The sequence below is a fragment of the Myodes glareolus genome, chromosome 2 (assembly GCF_982192425.1).
Source record: "Myodes glareolus chromosome 2, mMyoGla1.1, whole genome shotgun sequence".
Taxonomy (NCBI): domain Eukaryota; kingdom Metazoa; phylum Chordata; class Mammalia; order Rodentia; family Cricetidae; genus Myodes; species Myodes glareolus.
In genome coordinates this window covers 115552805-115574677 of record NC_142027.1, presented here as the reverse complement: position 1 = coordinate 115574677, position 21873 = coordinate 115552805, and the positions used below count along the sequence as shown (strand labels likewise).

At 45.2% G+C, this 21873-nt stretch overlaps 1 protein-coding gene across 13 annotated transcripts in view; it reads left to right on the top strand.

The window, feature by feature from the left end:
• The window catches only part of Caln1 (calneuron 1), a 474585-nt gene that overhangs the window by 353107 nt on the left and 99605 nt on the right, over window positions 1-21873 (top strand). The gene's annotated exons all lie outside the window — the stretch shown is intronic.

The window sequence follows — 21873 nt, the reverse complement described above, 5'->3', positions numbered from 1 at the left end:
TCTCCTTTCACTATGTGGATTCCTGGGAATATAGTCAAGTTGACAAGCTTAGTGGCAAGCACCTTTACTACTGAGCTCTCTCTCTCGCCCTGACAGTAGTGACTATTGCCTAGTGTAACTAAACGGATATCTACTAAGAGTCCAGTGTGTGTCAGACAGGTTTCAGGCTCTTGGGAATGAGACGAGGGAAATAGACAAGCTAACATAGGAAGCAGCATCACTAACTCTAAAGTCCAATTGGGGTGGGGGGAGTCAAAAAATGGGGGTAGGATGGTGTAGCAAAGAGGATGCTTGGGATTGGCTGTTTGGTGAAGACTGTTGGGCAAAGGTGGTTTGTCTGGGAACTGCTGACAGGATAGATATGATCTGATGAAGAGCAGCGGGAATGGCCTATGTACAGAAGGAGCAGTGAATGTGGGTCTGCGTATGACTTCTCATTGCTCTGACGAAACACTTGATGAAATGACTTAAAGAAGGAAGGGCTTTTTCTGGCTCCATTCGAGGGTACAGTCCACCAGTGTGGGGACGGCGTGGCAACAAGCGCGTATCTGGTCACGGGGGCATTCGGTCATTGCTTCTGCGCTCAGGAAGCAGAGAGAGAGATGAATGCTGACCCTTGGCTTACTCTCTTCCTTTTTATCCAGTCTAGGACTCCAGCCCTTGGGGCGTTGCTACCCACATTCAAGGTGGTCTTCCCACGTCATTTAACCTAGTAATACCATCACAGGCATACTCAGGAGCTTGTCTCCATTGTTATTTCTGTGAAGCTGACAGCCAATGTTAACCATCACGAGGTCCTAAAACAGCAAGTCAGCAGGTGCGGGTAGAGCACGGTGAATGGCGGTGAGTAAGGACCGATGGGGCGAGCGCTATGCAGGTGTGTAGAAAGTGGAACCAGCCCCTGCACTAGGAGGATGGGTTAATCGTTTGTGGGCAGATGCTGGACATTTAAGCAGACATGCGTTCCAGTTGGATTTGTGGCGTCAGTGGCTGACTCTGGTGGCTGTGTGCAGTAGGGACGCAAGGAGCAAGCGCGAGACTAATCTTGACTATTCTGGGTCAGGCAGTTGGCCTGTGTGAGTTGCTTTGACTCAGGGTGGCAGCAATGTGTGTGGGGAGGAGAGGCCAGGCCTAAGGCATGCTTGCAAATCTTAAAATGGATGCTAGCGATGGGTTGGAGGGGGGGAAGATGGAGGAATGCAATCAACAATGTTGCCTTGCTTGCGGGAAGTGATCGAGTCGTGTGAGCTCAGCTGCTTGGCCAGAGGATTATGAGTTCAGTGCTAATCTGTGTTTGAAGAGTGAGTTTGAAGGCAGCATAGGCTACATGGCGTGTCCGTTCAAGAAATTCCCAAGCATAGCTGGTGTCCTGGTTCGCTTTTATTCTCAACTTGGCACAAAATGCAGTCACACTTGGATTAGATTTGACTTATAGGATGTCTATAGGGGGAGGAGGTCCCAGCCCACTGTGCGTGACCCCATTCCTCTGACAGGTGGTTCTGGGCTGTTTAAGGAAGCCAGATAAACATGAGCCAGGAGCCAGCCAAAGAGCAGTACCCCGGCCTTGTTTCTGCCTTAGGTTCCTTTTTGAGTTTCGGCCCCCATTTTCCTCAGTGATAGAGTGTGATCTGTAAGATGAGCTAAACCCTTTCCTCCCCTAAGTTAATTCTGGTCACTGTGATTTTTTTTTTTTACAGCAACAGAGTGAATCTAGAACGTGTGGGTGTGGCACATATTAGTAACCCCAGCCCTTGGGAGACTTACATAGAAGTTTGAAACAAGCCTGGGTACCTAACAAGACCCTGTCTGAAAACGAGAACACAGAAAAGCAAGCTCAATCTGTCTGAATGTTGGCCCTGAAAACCAGTGACATTTCAGCAGAAATGAGTCACCAAAAAGTTCGCCAAAGAGGTGAACTGAGCCGTGTAGGGCCACTTACACCTGGGAATGTAGCTAGTTATAGCCGTATCATGAAAACACAATTAGAAGGCGACACAATTTGTGCGGAGAGTTATAGCTGAAGAAGAAAAAAAAAAAGACTTCCAGTACAATTTTCCTCATTTTTAAGTCCAATTATCTTTTCAGAGTCCCCCAAAGCAACTGTGATAACAATGGTAGCTGGTGGGAGAGTCTCTGGCTTAAATGTCTGGTCTAATTCCCATCTCTAGTCTTGTAGTTTGAATATGAAATGTCCCCCACAGGCTCGTATGTTCCAACAGTTGTTATCCAGCTGGTGGTGCTGTTTTTTAAAGGTTTTTACAGCCGGATGTATATGGTTATAGCTGGAAGGCATGGAAGCATAGAGGAGGTGCTTGGAAATTATAGTCCTGCTTGGTTCCTAGTCAGCCACTGAGACGTGAACAGTCTCCTACTCCCACTACTGCAGCCTCAAACTGCTCTGGTTACCATGCCTTCCTCAGCATGATGGGATGGACTGTCTCTCTGTAAACTGTGAGACAAAAATAAATTCTTTAACTAGGTTGTTCTAGCCAAATACATTTTTAGATTAATTTTATTTTTTAAATTATGTGTCTGTGTGTCTTTGTGTGGGTATGTGCACATGAGTGTAGGTGCCTGCAGAAGCCAGAAGAGGGCATCAGATCCCCTAGAGCTGGAGTTACATGTGGTCGTAAGCTGCTCAGTCTGGGTGCTGGGAACCCACCTCGGTTCCCCTTGAAGAGCAGTATGTGTTCTTAACCAATGAACCATCTCTCCAGCCTCTAGACAGATATTTTAACAGTGCAACATGAAAAACAAGTAACAGATTAGTGTTGAAACTAAACTACACTGTATTTGCATTTATTTGTTTATTAGTATGTGTGTGTGTGTGCATACATGCACGTGCACACATCTTCATGTTTGTTTGTATGTGTACACCATGGTGCATGTGTGGAGGTCAAAGGACAAATTTGAATAGATCCTGGGGACTGTCCGGCTTGGTGACCAAGTACCTTTATCTGATAAGGTACCTCAGCCACTTGAATGAGACAGCATTTTAACTTAAGCAGGTTAATTCTGGAATGACGACTTAAGTTCCAAACATGAGCTGAGATTACATACTGAAGACGTCCTAGCAGAGGTGTACTGCATTATACTAGACACTTAGCAAAGGTTGGTGGCTCGGCCCACGGTCACTCCTGAGGTGTCGGAGGAGCAAAACAGGGGCACTTCCTTGTCCACCTCACGTAACCCTGCATTCGATATCAGTAAACCTGGCTGTGAACTGTTGAGTAACCCCCACCCCATTCCATCCAGACTGTTTTCCATCCCATAGGGGAAATAGAGCTCTGACAGGCTTTCTCCTAAGGCAGGTGTGGAAAAATTACCTGCGCGTATAAAACGTTCCTATAGCCTCTGGAGGTAAGGCGGGCCTAAACTCAGGCTTCCTTCCTCATCATTGCTATTTTTATGTTGGGCTTTATTATTCAAGATCTTTTGCAAACAGACAAAAATAGAAACGGACGAAGATCCCTTGACTTCCCTCCTTGGGAAGGACTCCCCCACCCCCACCCTCTTGTTAGGTTGTTCAGCTAATTAAAAGAAAATGAACCATTTCCCTAGAGTTTATGATTTCTAAAATTGCTTTTGAAATCTGACTGCCTCGCTGATCTACAAAAGCTGTGGAGCGGGCAGCTGCCAGGGGCCGTCCCTAAGGCGACCTTCCTCATTGCCACTCTTCAACTGAGTTCTGTCACCGGAAAAAGGCTCCTGGAAGCCCATGCAGGACAGCTTCCTGCCTCGTTTGCTGAGAACCTCAAGGGTGCTTCTTTCCTGTGATATGTGTGTGTGTGTGTACATATGTGTGCATGAGTGTGTGTATGTATGTGTGTGCATATATGTGTATATGTGTGTGCATATGTGTGTGTATATATGTGTGTGCATATGTGTGTGTATGTATGTGTGTATGTGAGTGCATATTGTGCATGAATGTGTGTATGTATGAGTGTGTGTATGTATGTGTGTGCATATATGTGTATATGTGTGTGCATATGTGTGTGTGTGTATATGTGTGTGCATATGTGTGCATATGTGGGCATGAGTGTGTGTGTGTGTGTGTGTGTGTGTGTGTGTGTTTGCCTCCCTGATGCCCTGAGCTTTTGGTTATGTGTGTATATATTGCTTACTGTGCTTCACCTCTGTCATAAAAAGACATGTTTCGCAGCCTGCCCCAACTCTTTCCCAAGGATTCCAGGAGGCAGGTACCAAATGGGCTCCAATCTCTTCATGAACAGAAGTTCTTATGGAGGCTAGCACGTTTCTCCTCCTCCTCTTTGTGTGTGTGTGTGTGTGTGTGTGTACGCGTATTTCCCATGTGTGTACAGGCCTGAGGTCGATGTCTACAATCATTTTCCATAGCTCCTCCACATTATTTATTGAGACAGTGTCTCAGTCAAATCCAGAGTTTGCCAGTATGGCTAGTCTTGCTAGTTTGCTTGGTCGGGGGTGGGGGGGGGGGTTCTTCTCTACATTCTGATGCTGGAATTGCGCGAGGGCCAACTAGTCTACCTGGCGTTTATGTGATTTTCTGCAGATCTGTGCAGTGTGTCCCCATGCTTTCAGGCCAAGAGTTTTAACTGCTGAGCTACATCCCCAAACTCAGCCTCTCTGCCCCCTTGCTCCCTCCCCCTCCCTTCGCCCCCTCTGCAGTGTGTGTCTCTGTGTGTGTCTATGTGTGTTGTATGTGATTGTGTACTTGTGTATGTGTTAGTCTGTGTGAGTACAGACATGCATGTGCCTCAGTGGGAGGGGGACAACCTCAGGGGTCTGTCCTCAGCTTCCACCTTGATGGAGACAAGGTTTCTTGTTGTCTTCCACTGCCTACATCAGCCTATCTGGTCCATGAGATTTGGGGGATTCTCCCGTCTTTACCCACTATCTTAGGAGCACTGGGGTTACGGACATACACTGTAGTGTGTACCATTATGTTGGTTCTAGGGATCTGAGCTCAGGCCTCCACACTTAGGAAGCGAGTGCTTTCCTCATTAAGCCATCTCCCCAGGCCCACCGTTGTTTCTAAATACAGTGGATTCTTGACTTGGAGGCTTATCCGGTAATTAATTCATAATTAGTCATTAACACATTAACAGGAGCAAGTCGTTAAAAGGACAACTCAATCAGACACAATAAAGGAATGATTGCATGGTTTTTCTCGGCAAGACTGCAGAACTCCAAAGATGTGCCATAGAACCTCTCAGTTTCCACTCAGAGGGAAGATGCGGAAAGTGCTCGTATTACAAATTGAATCTGTATGACCCACCGCCTTGGCCTGTTCTTGTGTTTTGTTTGCAATGCTGGGGATGGAACCTAGAGCCTTCAGCATCCTAGACAAGAGCTCTATCATTGAGCCACACCCCAGCCTTTGGTTTTGTTAAGATAGGGTCTTCCCATGTAGACCAAGTTGGCTGTGAACTCATGACCCTCCTAACTGAGCTTCCTGAATGATGGGGTTCTATCTTCCACCATGCTAGACTCACTCAGCAAGTTTTAAATTTTTTAGATATATTTTATTGATGTGGATGTCATTGTCTATGTGTATATGTCCAGAAGAGCAGTTCCCCAGGGAGGCCAGAAAAGGGCATCCAAGACCCTGGAGCTGGAATTTCAAGTTGTTGTGACCTACGTGATGTGGGTGCTGAGAACCAAATACAGGTCCTCTGCGAGAACAGCAAAGTGTTCTTAACCACTGAGCCAGGTCTCCAGCTCCCAACACGTTTTAATATATGTCAATGAACGTATTTTTAATATACAGATGAAATTATGTATAATGTTTCATTTACATTTTCTTGATTATGGTAAAAATATGTTGTGTTTCCTCTCATATAGAATCACAAAAGTCGAAAGAAAATTATTAGAGATGAATAAAGAGGAAATAGAGAAAAACAAATTAGACGCTATAAATAGGGCCGGCATATGTTTTATATATATATAGATCCCCGCTGCCTTAATTTTGATTTTGCATTCTGTTTTTAAGATCTAACAACTTGCAATCACATCATTTTCTGAACCAGAGGCACCAAGGCCTCCACAAGATGGTTGGGGGTTCTTTCTCCAAATGCTCCTGGCTTAATGACTCGTTGACCAGGCTGATGTGTAGGACGTGGTAGCCCATGTGCTTTTCCTTCCCAGTTCTCTCGTTGCTGGTGAATCGGAACATCTCTCATGAACCTGTCCTCTGGTTGACTCCGCTACTGCACACTCATGGCTTTTGTCTTTTCTCCCCAAACTCCATCTCCATCTGTTTTGTGTTCCCATGATGCTCAGTTACTTGTCTTACTTTTCGGGGCCCAGAATGTCCAAAACAGCATATGTCTCCTGACCGATCATGCCTCAAAATGACAGAAGCAAAAAGCGGGGTAGACTACACTCAAAAGGTCCAGGACACAGACAAGAAAGGATAAGACCTTGGAAGGACCATGGTTGCTCTTTTATAATAGCCTGTTCTTTGCGGGGACTAATCCAAAGTCCACAAACCAGTCCATTCCTTGGCTAAATTATCTTCCATCAAGCTCCGCCTCTTACAGGTTCTAGCACCACACACTGGCAACCAAACTTCCATTCCATAAATATTTAAGGGTCACATTGTTTGTAAATTATACGACCAACCTTGTGATCTAGATTCACCATTAATTGTAGAGGCATATAATACCGACTTTCTAAGCATCTGCTCACCAGTTCATTTCACCTATGGTGTCCTTTATTTGATACCTGGATTGCTGATGTGTGGCTCTAATCCTAGGACTCGGGGAGTTGAGGCAGGAGAATCATGAGTTTGAGGATATTCTGGGTTACATGGTGAAATGAAGAGAAGGGAAGGGGGTAGAAAGGAAAGGAAGGACAAAGAAGGAGAAAGAGGGAAAGTAGAAGAAAGGAAAGAGGAGGGGGAGAAGGGAGAGAGGAAAGAAGGGAAGCAGTGACATGTAAGTAGTAGGGGAAGGAGGGAGAGAGATGAGGAAAGAAGGGAGAGAAGGGGGAGAAAACCACAATTTATTGGTAATAAGGTATAATTAATTATACCTATTTATTTTTTCATCATTTGAACTTTTTAAAATAGTCCCTTAGACATCTACTGTTGGTTACATCAAGTAATTTATATCAGACTAAACTTCTACTAAGAGTCCTAAAAGTATCATGAAAACAAGACCACCATCTGCGGGCGCTAGAAGGTACCCATGCCCATGAGGGCATCTAAGTATGCAGAGAGGAGGATGTGTTGAACTCTCCCTGGTACTTGTCAGAGCATCGTATGTTCCGGATTTTTTTCTGCAATGAACCTGGAGGAGACGGAAGAGATTGGCATCCACGCTGCGCTGGTCTCCTGGGGATGAGTGCACAGAATTGGAGCCGATGGCTAACAAGCCAGACTGAACTTGAAAGGCTTGGTCCCAGAAGGAAGGAACCCATTGCATTTCACCACAAGGCATTCACCAATTTGTCAGCTTGGAAATACGCCAGTTTGGGGCATCTTTGTGTCTAAGGAGAAAAGTGGAAGCTCATTAGACTGTTAACATCAGGCTCACAGTGTGAGGGAGACAAAAATGGAATTCAGGATCTCTGGGGAAGGTGGACCCTGCTGCATATCCCAAGCTTCTCGTTGGGACCCTTGAAATATGGCCTCAGAGAATGGAGCTGCAGGTAACGTGAGAGTTATCACTGATGGTACCGAGGATGGGATCTAGGACTTTGCATAAGTTAGGTGAACACTCTACCCCTCAGCCATGCCCCAGCCCTTCACTGAGGTCTCTTAAGGGGGTGCTAACCACTGAGCCAACACCCACAATCCTTCATGAACTGGGCAGGGGGCCATCTACGCAGGTTCCCTATTTCTGAGCTACAGCCCTGACTCCTGTTTAGCCTTTTTGAGATAGAACCTTGGTAAGTTGTCTAGGCTTCTGGGCTTGAACTTGTGATTCTCCTGCCTTAGCTTAAGTTTGACTAGGTTCATTGCTGATTAGCGTAAAAATACCGTCTTGGCCTGCATCTCCCAGATAAGGGTAAAACCAAGACAAAACCTGTGAACATGTTTTTAAAAGGTGTTAAAAAAGAAAACAGCAACCTGGGGTCGAAAGATCAAAATTAATAGACACAGGTCCCAAATCAAAGAATTATACCCCAAAGTGGATTGGATCACCTAGAAGGTGTGAGAGCCAAAACTACAATAATTAATATGTTCAAGTATGTCAACAAAAATAATTTAAAAAAACTCTCCCATCTCTAAGAAAGATTCAAATGGATATTCTTGAGTAAAATGTGTAGTTGCTAAAATCAACAATCCAATAAGTTTCATGAAAAATTAGGCATGACCACCAGAAAGACAAATGAACTAGAAGACTATGGTGAAGCACCTGCAATTCTAGGATTTGGGCAGTTGAGGCAGGAGATTGTGAGTTTACGACGGCTCTGGGCTAGAGAGATCCTGTCTCAAAGGAAAAATAATACTTGTCTATAGTATGTACTGACTGTTAATGTATCTCAAGGAGAGCTGAGAGGGAATGGCTTGAGGCGAGAGTTTAAGAGCCATTGGTTGAAAATTGCCCTAAGCCAACAAAGGACAGGAAGACAGAGATGAAAACCTCTGATCAGAACAAATACAAAGAAAACTTCATGTGAGTGTGGTGATGGAGTTTTTACATATGAAGTTGCCTCAAGAACCTTCCCCGGTGAGATGTAGATCACATCTCCCTGTGCCGTATAAGGCTCCAATGCCAAAGTATGATTTCGTCAGTCTTAACTTGCAGAACCAGGGAGTCCCTGTTGACTTACTTGTGAAGAATAGTGAGGAGCTGCTTACAGGAATGCAGATGACCCCAAAGCAGCTGCATTACCAAAATCCTTCCAGCTTGGGTGACAACTTCCTTTTAGCTGTATGGATGGAGCGCCCTGCTCAGGTCTCCGTCCACTCTATATATTAGCATTTCCTGAGACCATGGGGCCACATGCGGTTAGGGCAGAACTGCATACAGATGTCCAGGAGGTGCTGAGTGAGTGGCCCGAGGGTCCAGGGACCTTCCTCAGTCCTTCTATGAAGGAATGTCAACAGATTGTGAGGGCCTCTCCCATATAGCCCCAGCTTCTCGGATGAAGATGATGTCTGTTGATGATATCCGAAGGATAACATTCTCCCTATATGAAAGACCTGGTCCCTAGCTAGAGGGTCTAACAACCTTTCAGTGATTGGATTATGAGGGCTCTGACCCAGTCAATGAATCACCCATCGGTGGATTCGTAATTGAATGGCATTGCTGGGAAGCGCAAAACTTGTGGGTGGAAGCTGACTGGAGGAAGGAAGTCTATGGTGGCTCACTTTGGAAGGCTGCCTCTCGTCTCAGGATGTGTCCTTCTCTCTCTTGACTTCTTAGCTGCCGTGAGGGGTGCAGCTTTCCTCTGCCTTCCTGTTCACTTATGTTGCTTCAGCCTCGTGGCAATGAAAACAATCCAACTATGAGCTGAAGCCTCTACGCCATAAACCGTGAATCTTTCTTCCTTTAGTTTGTAGTTCTCAAAGGTATTGATCATTATGATGGAGAAGTGAGCCTCATGGTTGCGGTTTCTCGCGGCTGCCATATTGGTGGGATTCAGACTAACTGTGGAAGCAAATCTTTGGGCATAAATATGAGGGGGTTCTCTAAGTCGGGTTAACTGGGGTGGGAAGACTCACCCTAAACGAAGCTAGCACCATCCCATGGGCTGGGTTCTTGGAAGGAGTAAGAGGGAGAAACTGAGCTGAGCCCAGCATTCCTCTCTCTCTCTGCTTCCTGACTGGGGATGCCGAGTGACCAGCTGCCTCCTGCTCCTGTTGCCACACCTTCCCAACCATGATGGATTGTGCCCTTGAACTGTGAGACACAGTAAGCTGTCTCTTCCTTAAGTTGCTTTTGTTATAGCAGTGGGACAACTCACTATTGCGATAGTTGATCATAGTAACTGGTAAAAACTAAGAACAACAACAACAAAATCTTAAAACCCAAACAGTCGCTGGGCGGTGGTAGCACACGCCTTTAACCCCAGCACTTGGGAGGCAGAGATCTCAATGAGTTCAAGGTCAGCCTGGTCTACAGAGCGAGTTCCAGGACAGCCAGGGTTGCACAGAGAAACCCTGTCTTGGAAAACAAATAAGCAAACAACCAACAACAAACTCTAAACAGTCACAATCGAAAAAGTTTCAACTAACTTTCCTGTAGAATTGGTAAAAGTTAGAAGGCAACAGACTCTTTAAGTGATCAATAAAGAATGAAGGTTACTGTGTTTAGAACCATAAATGACATCCTTCTGACGTGATAGCTAAATAAAGGCATTTGTAGTCCCCTAGAACCTAAAAGACTTGTTTTGTTTCGGGACGGAACCGCAAGACGAGCTCTTCCTGGCAGGTGAGAAATGATTCCAGATGGAAGAAATGAGGGAGCTTAAAGAGATTTAAAATGTGGTCGAGATGGCTAAACATAATGCATATTGAATGCTAAAGCTGATAAGAAACAATGTAGAGCTTAAGGTATACACACTTAAAACTTGACGATGATAAAAAACAACAAGAAATGGAGATCATGTGGCTTAAAATATTGCAAATCCCTCGCATCTTCTCACCAACTCTACTTATGCTAATTCGGGATCATCTGTACCTCTAGGGTGAGATTAACAAGGTACATTTAAGCTCAGATACATCAATTAATCACAGTAGCTGATGGGAAGGAATATTCTAGCCTAGAGAAGGGGAGTTTTCAGGCTAAGATGAAGAATGCTGTGAGCATAAAATCGAAACATCGGGCAAGGAAATGGCAGATGGCTCAGAGGGTAGAGGCACCAAGCCCAAGGGCCTGTCCCCAGCAGCCATACGGTGAAAAGAGAGAACCGACTTTGGAAAATTGTCCTCTGACCTCCACATATGCACCGTGGTGCCCATGCACAGAAGCATGCGGTACCCATGTACAGAAGCATGTGCGCACACACAGAGGCACAGAAAGGAGGAAGGGAGGAGAGGGAAAGGGGTAGAGGAATGTGAGTGGAAAGAATGGTGGTGTAATTGTAACCATATCAGAGTGGATTTGTAAAGACAGGGGTCATGACCCCAAGCGGAATGTCTGACTCAGCCGAAGTTTGTAACAATCTTAAACCTATATGCAACTAATAACACAGACACAAAATGTATAAAACAAAACTGCCTCAATAAAAAGTAGAAACCAATAAATCCAATGTTACAATTATAAACCTTAGCATGTTTTCTCCCCTTTTAAAAAACTTCTTTTGTTTTGATGAGTTTGCCTATGTGTGTATATGTGTGCATCGCGTGTATGTATGTGAGCATCACGTGTATGTGTGCATCACGTGAGTGCCTCATGCCCATGAAGGTCATAAGACAGCATCTGATACCTCTGGAGTTACAGATGGTTGTGAGTTAACATGTGGGCACTGAGATCTGAACCTGGGCTCTCAGGAAGAGTGACCAGTTCTCTTAACCACTGAGCCATCTCAACAGACCCTTAACGTGTGTTTTTCTGTAACAACTGGAAAAACAAGTCAAATGAAGATGAGGAGGTAAGATACTTGACCATCTTAACTAGCAAAAAAACACCTCATCAAATGACCATGGCCTATTCCTTGGTTTCAAATACACATGGAATACATACCATTCTATACATCATATATTGGATGGTACAGCCAACCTCAACACATTTCAAGACTGAACTCAAATATATTCTCTGGCCACGTGGAATTAAGCTCAGAAACAAAAACTGAAGACTAAAATGTCAAATCCCCATCTGCTTTTAAGTGAAGCCACACGTGTTAGTTACAACTCTCCATGTGGTGACCAAATAAATACATTACCAAAGCAACGTAAAGAAGGAAGGGTTTGTTTTAGGTAAGGGTTTAGGAGGTGGTGTGATCCACTGTTGTGGAAAGATTATAAATGTAGCAGTAGGCCACATTTTCATCTGTGGTCCAGAAACAGAGTGTCAAGGCCCACCGCACCATGACCCACTTCCTCCAGGGAAGCTCCGCCTCCTAAAGGGACCACAGCCTCTACAGTGCCACCAGCAGAGGAGTAGGTGTTCAAACACATGAATCTATGGGTGACAGTTTACATTCGAACCACAGATCATGAATCAAAAAGAAGTAGTTGAATTAACAAATATTTGGAACCAAATAGAAATGAAACTATAACATGCCAAGATATCCAAATCCCATAGTTCGTTTTTTTTTTTAATCGCTTGGTAGTTTAAAACACTTATATAATAAATTTCCATCATTTTCACCCCAATTTCCCTCCCTTATCTCCCCAGCTCCACTGGGACTCCTTATTCTCAATAAGCCCTCCTCACTTTGATGTCTTCCTTTTGTGTGCGGCCCACAGAGTTTAATTAGTCATTTGCCCGAGCAAATGGAAGGTTATTCAGTGGAGCAAGGACTACACCTTTAAAGAATATGACAGTTCTGCTCAATGAGTGGTGACCACCTATAGCCTCTCAGTGAGCGGTGACTCCTCATGGGACCCTCTGCCGTCCAGGATGGAATGGTGGGCCTGGTTTGTATAAGAAGGCAAATTGAGCGTGAATGCCGATGGAGGAGCCATTGAGTGAGCCAGCAAGCAGCATGCCTCTGTGGTTCCTGCCCGACTTCCCTCAAAAATGGGCTGTGCATTGGGATCATAAACCAAATAACCCTTTCCTCCCCAAGCCGCTTTTTCTCAGAGTGTTTTCATTGTAGCAAGGCGCTGATCAAGATTAACTATCCTTTTATGACTCTGTCAAGGCGGGCGTGGATCACTGTGGTCACAGTGCCCTTGATACAATTGTTTTCCAAAAGCCATCTTCAGGGAGAGCCAACTTTTAACGCAGGGGCCTTCACAGAATGATTTAGAGTCAAAATGTCACGCTGGTAGAGTTTAGAATTGGGAATGAAACCTAGGAAAATAGACACAGGGCAGAATACCTTGGAAGCGAGAGAATTTTAGTCAACCAGTCCCAATCACTCTTGAGTCTTGGCTGCAGCCCATGCCTGACCCTAACCAGCGGAGTCCTCCTGCCTTGTAGCCCAGCGCCGACATTGGTCTCCCACCAGAAGATCCTAGCCGTCCCCGGGATTATCCCCTTGTTGTCAGTGGCCCTTCTAGCTCGGCATATGGTGCCTGAAAAGAGGAGGCAGGCTTTGTGTGCAACTATTTTAAGCAGTCAGATTTATGCAGCCATGCCTAAGAGGCCCCTCGAAGCTGTTTATTGTGAGATTAAACCGGCACTTTCTGGAAGCCTTTTTCTAACTCAGCAGGCTATGCCATTAGAGTCCTGACATGCCTCCTGGTCACGCAGAGAAGAACTCGAAGGGTATTATTTTAAGACCTTCCCACTCCTCTTCTCGATTTCACCCTGCACTACACTGACGGGCCCGACACTCCCCACTTGCCTGTGGGTCAACAGGAGGCTAAAGGGAAATACTGAGAAAGAGCAGACGCTCATGGGGCTACCACTCACCTGGTTATTGCATTTTATGGCTGAGGACCCTGAAACCGTAATTGCCCACGGGCTTGGGTCTCTTCATTTCCTTCACAGCTGAGCGGGGATAGGGTGGGGTGGGGAGGGACAGACCAAGAGAAGCAAAGCTTCTGCTAAGAGACAAGAGGGGCTTCTTCCGCCATTCGTCTGCAGCTGATGCCTTGTGAATCAAATAAAACGTCCTTACCATTCCTCTCTTCACCCATAGCCACTGAATCTTCCTTTATTTTTATAAATCATTACTGTCTAAACCGTTCTCTTTATCTCAACGCGCAAATGGAGATTGGATTCAACCCTGACATTATGGGACTATAGATCTAAAAACACATCCGTAACAGTTCATTTTCTGCTGCTGGAACAGAATACCAGAAGCTGGGTCAGTGCTATAGAAAAGAGAGGTTGGTGTCGTTTATAGTTCCGGGGTTGACCCATCATAACGGCGAGTAATGGTATGGAGCAGAGCGGTTCGCGGTTTCAGAACGTTCGCATCATGGTGCCAGAAGGCAGGGAAACGGGAGCTTTAAATCCCGTTGGAGAGGGCATGGAGAAGGTGGCCCAGCAGTTCCCATCTCTCGCTGGTCTTCTAAAGAGCCCCAGATGAGTTCCCAGCACTCACATTGAGTGGCTCACAGTTGCTTCTAACTCCAGTTTCCGTGGATCTGATACCCTCTTCTAGCCTCTTTAGGTACTTGCGCTCGTGTACGTATACCCCCACACAAATATACACATTATTAAAAATAAACCAATCAATTAGATCCAGTCAATTCCATAATTGCCCTCGTGGGGTGGTATTACCCCATTGAAGCTGAGTCTTCCCTTCTTGATTAGTCCTGTCTGGAAACATTCTGGCAAACACACACCAGAGATGGGCCCCACCCTTGCCAATGAAGGTTACAATGTTCTTCCTTGGGAAACTAAAGTTCTTTGTGGGGGGCATTACTTAAGGTACAAGTGGCAAAATGCTGTCCCAGGAACCAAATCCAGAGCGCAGCCCTGGTTTGTCTAGCTCAGACAGGTTGAGTGTTTTAAAACTGGTGATATTGGAGCTGGGGAGAGGACTCAGGAAAGGGCAAGGGTCCATGTTCAATCCCCAGAAGCCACATCCAATAAGCGGTAGTGATAAGGCATGCTTTCAACCCCAGCTCGAGAGAGGGCTCAGCTGGCAAACTGCTGAGTCTGAGGCCCCGAGTTCAGATCCTAATGCAAATGCCATGGTATGGCCCCAGTACTGGGGTTGCGGGGGAGGGGGGGTGCGAGTCTGCAGCTTTCTCAGCAGCTAGCCTCGATTAATTGGGGAGTTCTAGATTTAATGAGAGGCTTTAGCTCAAAGACTAACGTAGTCAGTGCCTAAGGAAGATACGTTACACCAGTGGTTTTCAACCTTCCTAATGTTACGACCCTTTAATACAGTTCCTCATGTCGTGGTGACCCCCAACCATTAAATTATTTCCATTGCTACCTCATAGCTCTAATTCTGCTACTGTTATAAATTATAATGTAGATATTCCATGTGCAGGCGATCTGACATGCGGCCGCTGTTCGACTCCCAAAGGGGTCGAGACTCACGGGCTGAGAGCTGCTGCCTTACTAAATTAACCTCCGGCCTCCATATATGCATGGGCACACATGCATGTGCATCCGTACTCACGTGTATACATATACGTACACACACGTGGTGGGAACCAGGAGGAGGGTTGGGGCTATGTTTTCCGACACCCTTAACAAAAATACGCACATCCCTGTCTGGCGGTCTGCATGACAGATACTCTGTCCTGACGTGAACTTACTAATTTTTCGTAGATTCTGAAAATTATTTGAGAATATTATCCCCGATTCGGGTCATGCCTCTGAATCTTCTCAACACCCAGGAAACACAATGAGTGAGCTCTTTATTTAAATTAAGTAATCACGAGAGCACACCAGGAAGGGAGGAGAGTGTCTGGCTGCAGACGGAATTGGTTTAATGAAGGCTTTGGGATAATAGACTGAGACTTCTGTCTGGGCCCTGCTTGAACAGCATGCTGCGGAGGTTAATTGGATCAAGCCTCGATGTTTCCTTTCCCCGTTTAAATCGCAATTGCAGGGGGAGGCCACCAGCTCCCAAATCCAGTACATTCTTCCTTCGAGCTGGCTCCGCGTTGAAGACATTTATTGTGGCTGTGATTTAACAAGCTCCGAGAGAACCAGACAGCCAAATAAAACCACATATCAACAGCGCGCAGGCATACTTATTCTTGAGGCTAGCTGTTGGGTTTTTTTCTTCTGTCAGGGAGACCAAATGATTGTAGATAGTGTTTTCTATACTGTGCGGCATAAAGCAAAAACAACAACAAAATCAACTGTGAAACCACTTATGTGGAGGAGGATGGTAGCCATGAAGGACCAAAATTATAATACTACGACCAATGACTCATTTTCCTGTGCCTAGAAATTGCATGGTAAAAGTGAAACACACACAATGGTGGGTTTCCATTTTATGACAGACTATCTGTGATAATCAATTTGAATGAGCAAAGATTTATTTTTCATTCATAGTGAAATCTTCTGAAAGATTGGACTCATGAGCACTGCTGAGTTAGCTTTTTCTGTTTGTTTTGATTTTGTTTCTCTGTGTAGTCTTTGCTGTCTTGGAACTCACTATATAGACCAGGATGGCCTTGAATTCATGGAGTTCCACCAGCCTCTGCCTCCCAAGTGCTGGGATTAGAGGTGTGTGCTACCATGCAGGGCCTCGTTAGTTGTGTCAACTTGACAAAATCTAGAATTTTCTGGGAAGAGAACCTCAATTGATTCAGTTGCCTAGATCAGATTGATCTGTTATATCTATGGGGGGTGTGTTAATTGTTCATTGATTTAGAAGGACTCGGCCCATTGTGGGTGGTATCACAGCCTTGGCAGGTGGCCCTAAGCTGTTTTTAAAAGCCAGCGAAGCACAAATCTTAGAGCAAGTCAGCTGAAGAGCATTCTCCTCCAAGGTTCCTTTTGTGGTTCTTGGCTGTGAAGTGAGTTCCTTGACGTGAGGTCATGATGATGTCTGGGATAGCAAGCGAGCCTGCCTCCAAGTTCCTGCCTCGACTTCCCTCTATGGTTGTGTGTCAAAGAGCTGTAAGCTCCAATAAACCTCTCCTCCCCAAAGTTGATATAGGTCAGAGCATTTTATCACAGCAACAGAATGGAAACCAGAGCAGTAACTGCTTGACCTTGGACAAGTTATTTAGCATCTTTGATGGATCGTTCACGTGGCTCTAGAAGAGCATAAAATATACTTTCTTCATAGTGGTTCAATGGACTCTATAGAGCCAACTTGTGGTGTCTGTTAAAGGAACGCCCATTTATTCCTAGTGGCTGAAGTGTCAGCTGAGCCGTCCACAAGACTGCTGTGAGCTGTACACATGTGCTTCTCTCTCCGCATTCTTGTCTTATCGTAGCTCTCAAACAACTCAGCGGGCTGGACCCTCGGATCAATCATCAGTCAAGCCACTCCCCCCACAGACAAGCTCCAAGCCCCATCCGATGGGGACAATTCTTCAGCTGAGGTTCTCTCTCCCTAGGGGACTCCAGGTTGTGTGCAGTTGGAAATAAAAATTAACTAGCATGGTTAGGGAGGAGGGAATCAGGGGTGGTGTGGGGTAGAAGAGGTGAACGGAAGGAGAATTGAAAGAAACTATCTGAAAACATTGCAGTGACGTAAAGCACCTTGGATACTAGCCAATTAAAAAATATTAACTTAACGAAATGTCCCCAAAGCAACTAGAAAGGACAGAAGTCGAAACAAATACGAAACAAGATATACTGTCCCCCAAGTGAAGTCTTGGAGACTGCTGCAGAGTGCGTCTTCCTTTCTTGGTGAGACTCATCGATTCTCCCAATCCGCCATCCACTGAAAGTCAGTTCTACAAATACGTGATGGAGAATATCTTTGCCGTCAAGCACCTGACATCTGCAGGCTGCGGTGCCTCTTGGCAGAGACCGATCTTGCATTCAGACCGGCCTCCCATTCCTCTTCCTTAAATGCCATCTTAAACCATCTGATTCAAATTCACCACTCAGAACCTTTTTACAGGCTTCTCACTGCCTACTCAATAAGGCAAAACCGTCAGAGTTTGACTGTGGAGCTCCGCACAAACCAGCTCCTGTTCAGTCATGGACTCTCTGGTTGTTTTGAGACAAGGTGTCATGGAGCTCAGCCTGGCCTAAAACTCACTCTGTGACGGAAGATGACCTTAAACTCTTAATTCTCCTCCTGCCATTTCCCCTGTTCTAGGACTGTATGCGTGTGCCATGATACCCCAGCTTAAATCAGCGGTTAACACTCACTTAGCCCACACATTTTCAAATGCATGATTCTGATTGGTGTATCATCAGTGGATTCATTCATTCCTCTGCTCACCCATCCATCCGTCCACCCAGTAAACATTGGTTGAGCATCCACGGTGGGCCAGGCATTGCGCATGGAGGTAGAGTTCTCTCTACAACAATGACCCAGTCCTGGATGTCAACCAGTACAGTCACCATCTGATGAGTTGCCTAAAGAGAATCTTACCATTCAATCTGAGAGAAACTGGAATTTGGAAGAGTCAATACCCAAGTGTGAGGGTTGGTTTCAAAGATCAACTTGACATAACCTAGACACATCTGGGAAGGGTACATCAATGAAGAGCTGTCTAGATTAGATTGGGCTACGAGCAACTCTATGGAGAATCATCTTGATTGGGCTAGTTGAGTGAGATGATCCATACTGAATATGGGAGGCACCATCTCATGGATTGGGTCTGGACTGAATGAAAAGGAGACATTGAACTGAGTACTTACCATGAGTGCATCCATTCATTCTCTCTACACTTGAACATGGACGTGATATGACTTGTTCTTGCCTCCCTGGCTTCCCACAGTGATGGACCGCGTCCTAGGCTTGTGAGCCAAAGAAATCCTTTCTCCCTCGACTGGTTTTTGCCATTGTATTTTATCATGGAGATTGGAAGGACACTAAGTTAGCCTACAGGGTGGAGGGTGGAGGGTGGAGGAAAGAGACCAGAACTTTGGTTTTATCAAAGATATGGTATGGTAGGACAAAGGGAGAGACATTTGAGATAGAAAGAAAAACACATACGAGAAAGAATAAGTAAAAGGACCAACCAATAAATGCCCCAAGGAGGCTCTGAGAAGACAGTATAAAGGTCTAAGTGGTTCCAGAGGACTGTGTGATGTTGAACTCAATTTAGACGGCGTTCCTTGACTCTGTGAGACGGTGTGTGTTCCTGAGGTCAGTATTTCTCAGCTTGCACTTGAGAATGGAGTAGAGCAATTGCCTGGAATACTTTCAGAGGGAGCTGTGGATATAGTTCAGAAGGTGAGAACTTGTCTAACACACACGATGCCATCCCTGGGTTCTACTCTCAGGCCCTAGGTAGGTGGGCCTAGGCTGGATGAGAAAGCTAACTGAGTGTGGGCCAGAAGCATTCCTCCATGTTTTCTGCTGTACTTCCTACCTTGACTTCTTTTAATGATGCACTGTGGCCTAGAATTATAAATCAAATAAGCACCTTTCTTCCCTAAGCTCCCTTTGATCATGATATTTCATGACAGGAAGAGGACATAATAACCAATATACACCTCCCAGTATCTTCCTCTTCTGTGTCTTATGTATCCTTCTCACTTTGTGTCCTTTCTCTGTGCCTTTTGTGCACTTCAGACTATCCTGATATGAGAGAGAGAGAGTGTGAGCTTTGCCTTTCTGAATTTGGGTCACCTCGTTTAACATTATACTTTCTAAATTCATCGATTCTGTTGCAAATTTCATTGTTTGCCAGAGATGGGTCAAATTTTATTGTCTATATACACCATGTTTTCATCATTCATTCGTCTGTTGGTGGGCACATAGGCTGGTTCCATCTCCTTGCTATTGTGACTAGAGCAGCCAATAAACATGGGTGTGCAAGTGTCCTTGTGGCGTTTATAGTTTTAAGTGGATCAAATGGTAGTTGTGTGAAAAATACATATTACTTTCTTGGAGTCTTATCATGAAGAAAAGTTTAATGAGCACACAAATAATAAAATACGATGAACTATAAAGATGTCCTGTACTGAGTGAAAGCAATTGGGGGAAGGAAGAGTTCTGACTGGGTGATGAGTGAGGAGGCTGGAAGAGGGTGGAGAGATGGCTCAGCAGTTCTACCAAAAAGACTCCTATTTGAATCCCAGCACCCGCAGGGCAGCTAACAACCATCTAAAACCCTGCTTCTAGGGGATCCAATGCTTTCTGCTGGCCTCTATGCAGCCCCCTACACACACACACAAAAAAAAATGAAAATAAATACATCTTTTAAAAGTAAAAGAAAAGACAAAAAGGAATGTCTGAAAGTCAGTCATGGTAGCTCACAACTATAATCTCAAAGCTTGGGAACTGTAGGTGGGAGGATCCCAAGGTCAAGGTGATCCTGAGAGCTCAAGGCTAGCCTGGGTTACTTGAGACCCTGTTTCGAAGCAGAAAAGTAGGTAGACTTCTTCCTGTTGAGCACCATAAATGATCCTTCTCAATCAGTACCCTTGGTCTAAACTTGTTTAGGCTAACCTCCATTCTAGATGTAGGGATTTTCTTCCTGACAAGGTTAGGGTAGATGTCTTTTGTCCCCCAGACTTAATTCCAGAGTTTCAGCTTTAGGGCTACCTGTTATTTCTCTAGGATCTCACGTTCCACTACGAATGCACAAAAGCAAGCAAGCAGAGTCTGGGGTGCTGCTCAGGTGGTAGAGTACTTACCTGGCAGCCACAGATCTCGAGCTCTGTACCCGCTCTGCATCAGCCAGGTGTGGTGACATATGCCTGTAATCCTTGCCGTCTTGGGGCTAAGACACAGAGATCACGAGTTCAAGGCTAAGCAGGGCCACAAGTGATGTGGGGGAATTGTCTGTATTCTGTCAATCATATTTTAATAAAACACTGATTGGCCAGGCAGGCAGTATAGGCGGGAAAGCCAGACAGGAAGAGGGGTGGAGAGAAGAGACTGGGAGAATTCTGGGAAGCAGGAAACTTCCTCTGCAGTTCAGCCCAGACCACCGGAGAGGAAAGATGTAAGCTGCCCCACTGGAAAAGGTACTGAGCCATGTGCTAACGTAGATAAGGATAATGGGGTAACGTAAGTTATAAGAGCTAATAAGTAGCCTGACCTAATGGGCCAATCAGCTTATAATCTTATGGAGTCCTGTGTATGATTTTCTTTGGGCTTGCCAGCTGTGGGATACTGGGCAGGACAGAAACCCCAACAAGCCGGCCCTCATACTACACACAAGGAGACAATGTGAGGCAAAGTCTCAAAATAATATAGCACATTTCAATAAATTAAATCATAATGCTGAGACTGCTTCATCAGTAAGTTGCTTGCTGCTCAAACATGAGGACACTAGGTAAAGTCCTACGCAAAATAAAATACAGATTGGGTCCTAGTGAGACGGCTCAGTAGGTAAAGCACTTTGCATGCAAGCCTGGTGACACAAGTTTGATCTCTGGAACCCACGTTAGGATGGAAGGAGAGAACAGACTCTGTAAATGGCCCTTTGACTTCCATAGGCACACACACACACACACACACACACACACACACACACACAATACATGCACAAACTAACAATAAATAAAAAGGTTTTTAAAAATCCAGGCATGGTAGTAACACTAGTCATCACAGTAGATCTCTGAGCTCACTGATCAACAAGTTTTGCCCATCCATGAGCTCTGGGTTCAACGAAAGACCCTGTCTCAAAAAATGTAAGACAAGCACAATTGAGGAAATCATCTAATATCCACTCATGACCTTCACCCTCCTACACACACACACACACACACACACACACACACACATACACACACACTATAACTGAGGATGGGGCTGGAAGGAGAATTTAAGGGAAGTGTCTCAGGTGTGATAAAATACCCTGACAAAAAGTAATGTAGGGAAGGATTTATTTCCTCTTACAACTCCTATATAGAGTATGTCATTGTGGGAAAGTCAAATCAGAACTTCCAACAGTCACATTGGATTCACAGTCAATAGCAGATAAAAATGAATGCATGGATGCTCATATACTTGCTTGCCCACAATCACCTTGACTCCTCCTCTCTTGTATTGCAGAAGCCCCTACTTAAGAAGTGGTGCCAAGCACAACGGGCTCAGTCTCCTTGTATTCATTAACTTAATACAGACATGCACACAGGCCAATCCAACACAGCACACACTCTTCCCAAGTAAGTCTCGGCTGTGTCGGTCTGGCAATTGATACTAAACCATCACAAAAGGAAAACAGCATACAAGTGCTTTATTAGTCCCCAGACGAGGAGAAACTTGAATCCACAGGTTCATGTAGGTTGTCAATGACCACAGAGTCTCCTGTTTCTGAGGACA